This window comes from Wasmannia auropunctata, unplaced genomic scaffold (assembly GCF_000956235.1).
Source record: "Wasmannia auropunctata unplaced genomic scaffold, wasmannia.A_1.0 LD336043.1, whole genome shotgun sequence".
Classification (NCBI taxonomy): Eukaryota; Metazoa; Arthropoda; class Insecta; order Hymenoptera; family Formicidae; genus Wasmannia; species Wasmannia auropunctata.
Window position 1 is genome coordinate 1,041,870 of NW_012026847.1, and position 10,104 is coordinate 1,051,973.

At 30.8% G+C, this 10,104-nt stretch overlaps 1 long non-coding RNA gene across 2 annotated transcripts; it reads right to left on the reverse strand.

Annotated features, from left to right (window-relative positions):
• Positions 1-343: 343 nt before the first annotated feature.
• LOC105451839 lies at positions 344-5,121 on the reverse strand. 2 transcript variants are annotated; one of them, XR_974634.1, is made up of 5 exons: positions 3,986-5,121; positions 2,889-3,885; positions 2,490-2,819; positions 1,024-1,255; positions 344-556 (listed from the first exon to the last, which is right to left on the reverse strand). It is a non-coding gene; the product is annotated as an uncharacterized LOC105451839 (long non-coding RNA). The 2 variants fall into 2 exon arrangements; XR_974635.1 differs by having other exon boundaries at positions 2,889-3,564; positions 3,986-5,120.
• Between the last annotated feature and the right edge of the window lie 4,983 nt (positions 5,122-10,104).

Genomic DNA, 10,104 nt, shown 5'->3' on the forward strand with positions numbered 1-10,104 from the left:
ATTATTCCTGGATTTCTTGGGTAAGGCAGAAATCCAGCACTTTTAACTTTAAGTGTTTAACTAGAAATTAAGATTGTCATGTTGTGTTAGCTGTGGACAGCTCAAGAGTCAGAATAGCCGAACTGTAAGGACGAAGTGTGTAATCGAAAGTCGACATGTAAACACGCGCGGCACAGCGGTGACTTACAAGAATTGAGCACTGAACAGTCGATCCCAAGCTGTTGACTATACTAGATGAATAAATTAATATTATCGAAATAGAATGATTATTTCCCATACGTACGTACATGGCCCTCCTCGAATGTAAAACACTAGATAACATTCAAATTATAGATTGAACGCATTTTTATATTTTTATCTTAATTTTATTTATATTGTTTTTATCCCATTTTATAATTATTCGGCAAGTTCTTCTGATCCACTTTCTTCTCTTAAGTCTGCCAGATTATTCTAATGTTCCTGCTAGACCTTGAATCATGCAAAATCCATGTACGCAAGTCATCAGTACCGTAATTTTATTAATTGTTTTATTACAGCAAGGAAAGTCATTTGTGCACTGAAAAAGATTATACGAAATTATGATCTTGCACAACGCTTTTTATGTCACATAATTTAATTATTTAACTAATGCACTTTTTTAATCCATATTGTTAATATATTTATAAAAAATTGTTTTTATAATTCATATTCAAATTTTGTTATACTTTTATTGCTTAAAATATTTAAAATGTAATACTTTATATGAAAATACCTTTTATTCTATCTTCATTCTACTTGTGAATAACTCGGAATAAAGAGATGTAAGATATGAAGAATAGATTTAATATACCAGTAAAAAATTATAATTGGCTCGTATTTTAGAATAAAATAGAAATTAGAGGAAATAAAAACCAATAAACGAACAAACAGAAGCACACAGAAATAATATAATTATAAAATTTTATTCAGTAAAATTAAAGCGGAACGTTTCGACTTTACTGTTCTTTAGACGCCAATATAAATTTTGACATTATAATTAATTACATTAATTCTAGTCGGAGAACACACAACATTTTCTTTCCGCTGTGAGTCACAGTGTTCAAGATCCAAAATCAAAATTGTCCGAAGCCATCGCTATTCACTTCTTCCCTTGACAAGCTTTGACAGTTAGATTCGATTATTGATGGGTCGGCAACCACGAGATCCTCTTCAGTGAACGCCCCGCCGGCAATGGGCAAGATCTCCTTGGTCAACGTCTTTTAACAATGTTAATAGTCTAAAACAATCGATAGTTTAGTAAACTATGTTATGTTATTGTCACACCCAAAGTTTCACCAAAAAACTTTAGAACTATGCATTAATATTACAATGGGAAATGGCTATCCTTTGGAACTCATTTTCCAAAGAATACACGTAAGATTAAAGAAGTTATTAACACGAAATTGAACACTGAAAATAGAATCAATTATAAAGACAGAAAATACATCTGAAGATACAAAAAAGTTTTTGGCCTTTTCATACATAAAAAACGTATCCATACATGAAAAAAAAACGCAATATAAATGGATCTGAATATAGAGCGAGTTATAGATGTTTAAACAACAGGTTTATTAAGACAGGAATCACTCGGCAGAAAGCCGAGTAACGTAATTTTAAAAAATGCCCTTACAATTTAAACAAATTGTAAGGATTGCGACGCGATGCATCACATGTTGACCAAATAAAAGACAGTTGAAAATCAGAATAAATGAACATATACATATAACTCCAGATTAGACTCTTCAAAGTACTCGGTATGTAGTGAACATATGTACACAAGGCGTCACAAATGCCTACTCATCTGAAATTGCAGAAGCACATATACGTATATATTACTGTATATACATATATATGTAATACATATACATGGGTTAGTATTCCTGCAAGTTCAGATGGGTAGGCATTTATGACGCCTTGTGTACGTCAAAGCTAAACAATACGTTCGATTTAGAAAACAGCATACTATAACAGCATACTATAAACAGCTTGTAATATTGAACCTTTTAAAAGACTTATATCAGAAATGATACACATAAAATGAAACAAGAAAATGGATCATATTTAAACAGACACGAAATTTTTGAACATTATTACTTTGATATTCTTCACAGACTTGTAGAAATATAATCGAAATTTAAGACAATGACATAAGTTTCGGAAAAAATCGATTGATCGGAAAATCCGTTGAAAGAATCAATACTATCGATTGTTGTCGACTATTGACATTATTAAAAGAGGGAATCTCGCCAGTTGCCGACTAGAGCATTGACCAAAGAGAACCTCGTGGTTGTCGACCCATCAATAATCAAATCTAACTGCCAAGGATTGTCAATGGAAGAAATGAATAGTGATGACTTCGGACAACAATCTTGATTTTGGCGTCTTGGACTATATTGTGACTCACATCAAAAAGGAAATGTTGTGTGTTCTCCAATTAGGAATGTAATTAATTATAATTTGAAAATTTGTACCGTTTGTAATTTGGCAGCTGAAGAATACTTATTGTTAGTAAAGTCGAAATGTTTCGCTTCAATTTTCTTCTTCTTCTTCAATGGCACAAGTTATAGCTCAAGATCGAGCCATGGCTTCCCGAAGCTTAGTCCTCCATTCCTCTCGATCATTCGCACATCCTGACACCCAGTAGTCTTCTCGCTTCCTCAGCCATTCCATCCTCCCTACTCGGTGTCCCTTCAGGCGATTACTTCTCATTAAAGCTTGCAGATTTGTCAGAATTCTTTTTGGTATTCTAGTGTCTTCAAGGCGTTGCATATACCAGGCCCAGCTGATTGTGAGTCTGTCGTCTGATCATTATATTTATATGTTCTGATAGCTTAGGTGCTTTGCATAGTTGGTATATCTCGTAGTTATACCTTATTATCCATAAGCTTCCTATACTGGCCTGTATAGTCTTCGTAATATTTTCCTCTCGAAAGTGTCCAGATTATCTGTGATTCTCCGCGTGATCGCCCATGTTTCACATCCATACGTAATAACACTACGTATTAATGTTTTGTAGAGCATGATTTTCGTACTCCTATGTACGTCTTTGAATTTTATCACCGGGAGTAACGCATAATATCCTCTGTTTGCTACTTTAAGCACGTCTTTCATTTTATCGTTATCTACGGACAGTATAGATCCTAATAAGTATTTAAATTCTTGTACCTCTTTGAAGTTGTAATTACCGAAGAGAATTTTTTGTCCATTTTTTCTCTTTTTCCTAAATGTGATTAACATTTTTGTCTTATTTTCATTGATTTTATTGATGCTATCCTATTTCCCTTGCTGCTATCTCCTGATTTTTAAAGATCTTATTGCGTCCATGCGTTGACCTCGCCAGACAGTTGAAGTCATCTGCATATCCTATTAGCTATTTGGATTTATAACTGACAAGATCCCCTCTTACATCCACTCCGATCTTTCTTATGGCTTCTTCCAATGCTAGGTTGAACAACATCGAAGCTAGACTATCCCTTTATTTTATTTAGTGCTCCAGTATTAAAGTCCTTATTGACTTCTTTTTTAATTCTACGCATCGGGATGTATCTAAAAACGATGTCCGCCATTGGAAGGTGAGGTTGAGACATTTACCTCTAATTGTGAGAGGCTATGCATTGCACTTCACAGACCTTGGACACCTCGTTTTAATTTTACCGAATAAAATTATATAATTGTATTACAAAGTCTGTGTTTGCTCGTTTATTGGCTTTATTTCCTCTAATTTCTATTTTAATACATTAGATTAATGCAAAAATATACATATAGATATGTAAAATATAAATAGCAATCTAGTAAATAAAATGTCATTGCGTTTCTTACACTGATTATACTTCCGGAAATTTATGTAATTTATCAATTTTATACCATCTAAATTACATAGAAATTATTATTAAAACTATATACATTAATAAATAATTTGAATATGCATATTACAGTTTTAACGTAATATTATTACAACGATACTTACTCCAAAGACAATAGCGCACTGATTGTGAGCCGAGACTAAAGTCATTGCGAGGAGCACAAAGCAAAGGAGCACAATCAGTTTTCTCATATTGATCGATTACTTAAGAATTTTGTGTATGTAGAAATATTAAGAAAAAAAATACTTTTAACTCTAGACACTTTAATATCTTTATATACAGTCAGCTCAGTGATTCAAAGTGAATCATTTCGACAATTGTTCAGTTTATATACCAAACACGTATGTGCACTCAGAAATATAAATAGAACAATAATCTCTTTAAATACGTGAGCACTTTGAGAATTTTTATGATTCTATACTATGCTTATCAGTGGTATTATTGTTTATCAACTACGCAAATGAGAACCGGATTATAGGGGTAAACACATAGATATGATATAAATAAATCGAGCACGATACTTGATCGACATGTGCAAAAGAAGAAAGAAGCACAACTAATTCCCTCCTCACACATGCGAGAAAAGAAACAACTTCTCTCTCTCTCTTTCTCTCTCAATATATAGAGAATAACCTTTTGTTAGAAGAAGAAGAAAAATTTATTGTTAGTTGTGTTACGTTTCTCTTTCGCATGCGCCGCCGCGCGCCGGTTCACTACATCACTAAACTAGTGCCTGGCGTATGATATGCTTGATCTATGTAAATACATTACGTAAAACTTTTATGCTTTCAGATCTTAACAAAGACGGAAAAGTAAATTTCTCGCAAAACAATATCGCGATAACAAAAGCCATTCATGGCTCACGACAGCACCGCGATGCATTACTTCTTTATACATTTGTTCGATATCATGACAATCAGCCACAATATTCATTGCAATATCACTGATACCGTGAGAGATGGATTTCAGCATTTGTATTAGATTTAAATCTGTTAATTTTATAAACAATAAAATATGATTTGGGCAATAATTAGTTAATAAAATATCTTTTTCTCTAAACCTTTTATAACATAATATATCAAGGTCTGAGTTGTAGTTTTTCTATAGAAAGATCGAGCTATAATTTATAATTATTCGGCAGGTTCTTCTGATCCACTTTTATCTCTCAAGTCTGCAGGTTATTCTAATACAGTTCCTCCAAGGATGCAATGATTATGCAACTCCAGCTACTACTTGGTATAACTAAGCCATGTATTCTTACATCACAAGGACGGGTATCGCTGCACTGAAAAAGATTACGCGAAATTACATATTATATAACTTTTACAATGTTTTTTATAACACATGACTTAATTATTTAAGCTTTGATCATGTAATAAACTGTGTTTCAAGACAAATATGCGGCGCGCAGTTTGCGTGTGGTATGGATATTGTAAAAATTATTACACACCAACATTCGTGTTGGCTCCCATAGGGCTTTGCTTTAATATATTTGATTAATTATTTAACTTATTAGTTCACTTTTTAAATTCATATTATTCACATATACATATTTATACCAAAAAATGTTTCATTATAATTTACATTCAAATTTTGTTATATATGTATATTCACTACTTAAAATATTCAAAATGTGACACTTTATACGAAAATATCTTTTATAAAAGAAGTATTATTAAAGAAAATTCTTTCTTTATTTCACTTATAATTGTGAATAACTCAGAGTAAAGAAGTGTAAGATAGAGAGAATACATTTATAATGTTTAATATACTAGATTAACCAGAATAAAAATATACATATAAATATACTGCTCAAAAAAATTATGGCATAGAAAAATTTTGGTAAATTAGTAAAAATTGGTTAACTTTGGCTGACGATAATTCCGCAAGAAATCATCGTAAAATGATGAACGTTTTTTTAAATTAAAGCTTAAATTCTGTACTTTAAGGTGCTGTGAATCGATTTTAAATTTAACTCCTGCTACTGTAAACTTTTAAATCTGAGAGCATGTTTGCCATATTGAAAATTGCAAAGTTTGACGAAATGCACGGACTTGCTTAAATTTTTCTCGGGGTGCCGTTTGCATCATAAAGTTGCTGCGATTTTTTTCACAGAGTTATGGCATTTTAAAGTAAAGATCGTGTATAATTGGATATTGTAACACTAAGAATTTAACACACCAACACCCGTGTCGGCTCTCATACGCAATTATTTTACTATAGTTGATTTATTCATTGGAGCCTGTTTCTATTTAATTTACTTTAAACTGCTGTAACTTTGTGAAAAAAATTTTGTAGCGACTTGCGACTCTTTTTTCTAATTAAAGAAAAAGGTTCGAGCTTTGTAACGTTACCTAACGGCATTCCCTAGAAAAATTTTAGCAAGTCTGTGCATTCCGTCAAACTTTGAAATTTTTAGTATGGCAAACATGCTCTCAGATTTAAGAATTTACAGTAGCAGAGGTGCATTAAATTTAAAATAAACCCATGGCACCTTAAAGTAGAGATTTCAAGCTTTAATTTAAAAAAAATTTCTTACGATAATTTTTCGCGTAGTTATCGTTAGCCAAAGTTGACCAATTTTTACCCAAAATTTTTCTATGTCATAATTTTTTTGAGCAGTAATATGTATAAAATATAACTAAACAATCTAATAGATTAAATGTTACTGCATTTCTTACATTGATTATACTTTCGGAATGAAACTTAACAATTTTATGTCATTTAAATTACATAAAATTTATTAGGTATTAAAAAACATATATCAAATTGTATTAAGTAATATGATTGATATAAATATATAAATTAATAAAATATTTGAATATGCAATTATTAAAGTTTTATCATAATATTATTATAACTTACTGGCTTTCTGATGCAGAATTCTAATTGTGATTAGGAGACTGAATTAAGTCATTGCGAGGAGCGCAAAGCAGAGGAGCACGATCAGTTTTCCCATTTTGATTCATTATTTAAGAAATTCGTGTATATAAAAATTTTGAGAAAGTAGAAAAATACTCTTGAATTCTCTAAAAATGAAACTTTCGTGAACTTTCATAAGTAATCAGTTCAAAGTGAATCATTTCAGCAATTGCTCAGCTTAGGTATATATGCAGAACATGTGCACTCGGAAATATTCGTGGAAGTGGAACTTAAAAGACTGCCCTCTAGAGGAATGTAGATAAATCTTTGTAAGAAGAGTAAATATTCAAAATTAACACAGTAAAAATACACACAAAAATGCAAAAAACGAAAAATTATTAACGATATTGTGTAGTTTCTCAGTGCAAACTAACGAATATAGGTATCTAAAATTAAAAAAATGCTAAATCTTTAGCGAGCATTTTGAATGATTTCAGTGCCATCTATAATTCGTTTTTTTTGTGAATATATAGAACGATAATCTCTTTAAATACGTGAGAACTTTGAAAGATTTTATGAATCTATTTAGGCTTATCACTACTATTATTATTGTTTACCAATTGCGCAAATGAAAACCGGATTTATAGAGCTAAACACCTAGACATAATATAGATAAGCCGAGCATAAGACCTGACTGACACATGCAAGAAAAAAAACAATTCCCCTCTCTCTCTCATATATATAAAGAACAACTTTTGTTAGAGAATAAAGAAAGACTTATTTTTAGTTGTGTTGCGCTTCTCTTTCGCATGAGCAGGTTATCACTAAATCAGTCTAGTGCCTGGCGTATGATATGTTTGACCTATCTATACTATGTCTATGGGTACATTACGTAAAGATCTTTGTGCTTATTAAATCTTAATTAAAAAATCTTAATAAAGAACGGAAATATTATCCCGTAAAACAATATCGCGATAACAAAAGCCTTTCCTCGTGATTCACAACAGCACCGTGGTGCATTACATTACTAGCTTCTTTATTTATATTTATATGTTTTGATATCGTTTCAATTAGCCACAACATATCACTGATATTGAAAGAAATGAATTTCAGCATTTCAAATGTATTAGATTTAATTCTGTTTGTCAAAGATCCTTATTTAATAATAATTCTTACGTTTATCAAATTCAAAATTGATTTAATATAACATTAATTAATAATAATCAATAATTCTTTAAACATTAAAATATGAATTAATGCCTTTGTTTGAATAAATAGCTTAATGCCTTTACGAGCCGACATGGATGTTGGTGTGTAATAATTTTTACTGTTACAATATTAAGCCACATAAACTGTACGCCGTATATATTGTATGTATATCTTGAAACACAGTTCTTACATGAGGCCAGAATCCACTGTAATGAATTGGATTGTTAAATAATTTAATATTTTTGATGCTAATAAGCATCTGTAAGAATTTCATCCCCCAATCTGTAAAGAATTTATTGCGAAAAATATCATCTCAGCTCCCAGCCGGGAATCGAACTCGGATCTCCCAGTTTGCCCAGTTTGTTAAAATATGATTTGTACAATAAGTCAACAAAATATCTTTTTAGAATGCTTTTGCTAATAATCATAATTTTAATTTTATTTAAGATGCTAGAACTAATAATAAATCGCGCTATGTAATGTTATAGGAATTTCATCTCTTAATTATTTTTCCAATTCTTCTCCTTTGCATACGTAAAACTTCTCCAAAGCTATTATTTTTAATTTCATCATCATCAAAACAGAAAGATTATATATTCTTGTATACGATAACTTCATGTTTATCTCGATATAAATCATAAGATGAGTAAATCTTCGTGAATTATAAATTAATCAAAAGATTCAATACATAACTGTATTATGATAATAAAAATAAATAAACACATGTAAGAGGCACATATAAGAGAAAATCTTTATAGTTAAACAACCACCGTGACCTTTATTTGAATTACAAGAAGACTCTATTAAAATTGATTAACATGCATTGAACTTAAATATATTATCAAATGTTTTTCCCTCTACAAAGGAAAAGTCGAGCTATAATTTATAATTATTCGATAGTTCTTCTAGTCACTTTTTTCTTTTAAGTCTGCCAGGTTTCGGGATCCTAGTATAGGAAAGCTGAAGCCGCATATAGTATTTTCTTGGCAACGAAAGAATGTTGGAAAGCAACAATAATTGGTAGCGTTGCACTGAAAAAGATTATACGAAATTATGGTCTTGCATAATGTTTATTGCATCACATGATTTAATTATTTAACTTATTAATGCACTTTTCCAATCCATATTATTCATATATTTATTTAAAAAACTGTTTATTATAATTTATATTCAAATCTTGTTATACATATTTTTACTATTTCAAATATTCAAAATGTGACATTTGATTAAAAAATTTAAAATCTATTACTCTTTCTTTATTCCACTTAATTGTGAATAACTTAGAATAAAGAGATGTAAGATATGGAGGATACATGTATAATTATATTAAATATATATTGCTTACATGTATACATAAAATTATACATGTAAACAGACAGTGGGCTAAACTGAGCAAAAAAGTTTTGTACCATTTTGCGATCTTCACAATACATATCGAGATATTAATTTATAAAGATCGATTACAACAATTACCCCTACCACGCGCCGCGCGGTAGACGGTCATATCTCGCCGCGCGTTTACATTCGGCGATCTTTATAAATTAATATCTCGATAATTATTGCGAAGATAGCAAAATAGTAGAGGACTTTTCGATTTAGTTTAGCCCTTTACCTGTCCACAAGCGCTTTACCATTAAGTACCTGACACCCTGTCCAGTTATAAAATATAAATAACAATCTAAAATAAATTAAATATCATTGCGTTTCTTACATTGATTGTACTTTTGGACCCCGTACAATTTATATGAAAATAACGTTTTCAGTCAATTTACTTGAATTTTTGATATTTATAGTTCTCTCTAATAAAAAATTTCAATATACAGAACATTTCTCTATGATTAATTTCTGAATTTAAAATATTTGAATTTCTCTTCCGTGAAATCTGTTTGTTCGTGCTTACGCAAGTTTACATATATGTGCTGTCCATATGTATATCGTATATACATGAATGCTGCGATGACTACGCGCGCGCAGTCATTGAGATATTCATATTACATATCTGTTAGGAGCTTTCTACAATAAACCGTTAGTCACTACTCATATCATACTAACTAAAAATTGATCAATCATAGTCGAATATTTTTCTTACATTCAACTGTGATTGGTCAATTCTTACGATTTACGGCTTACGATCTGACATACGATCGGAAGA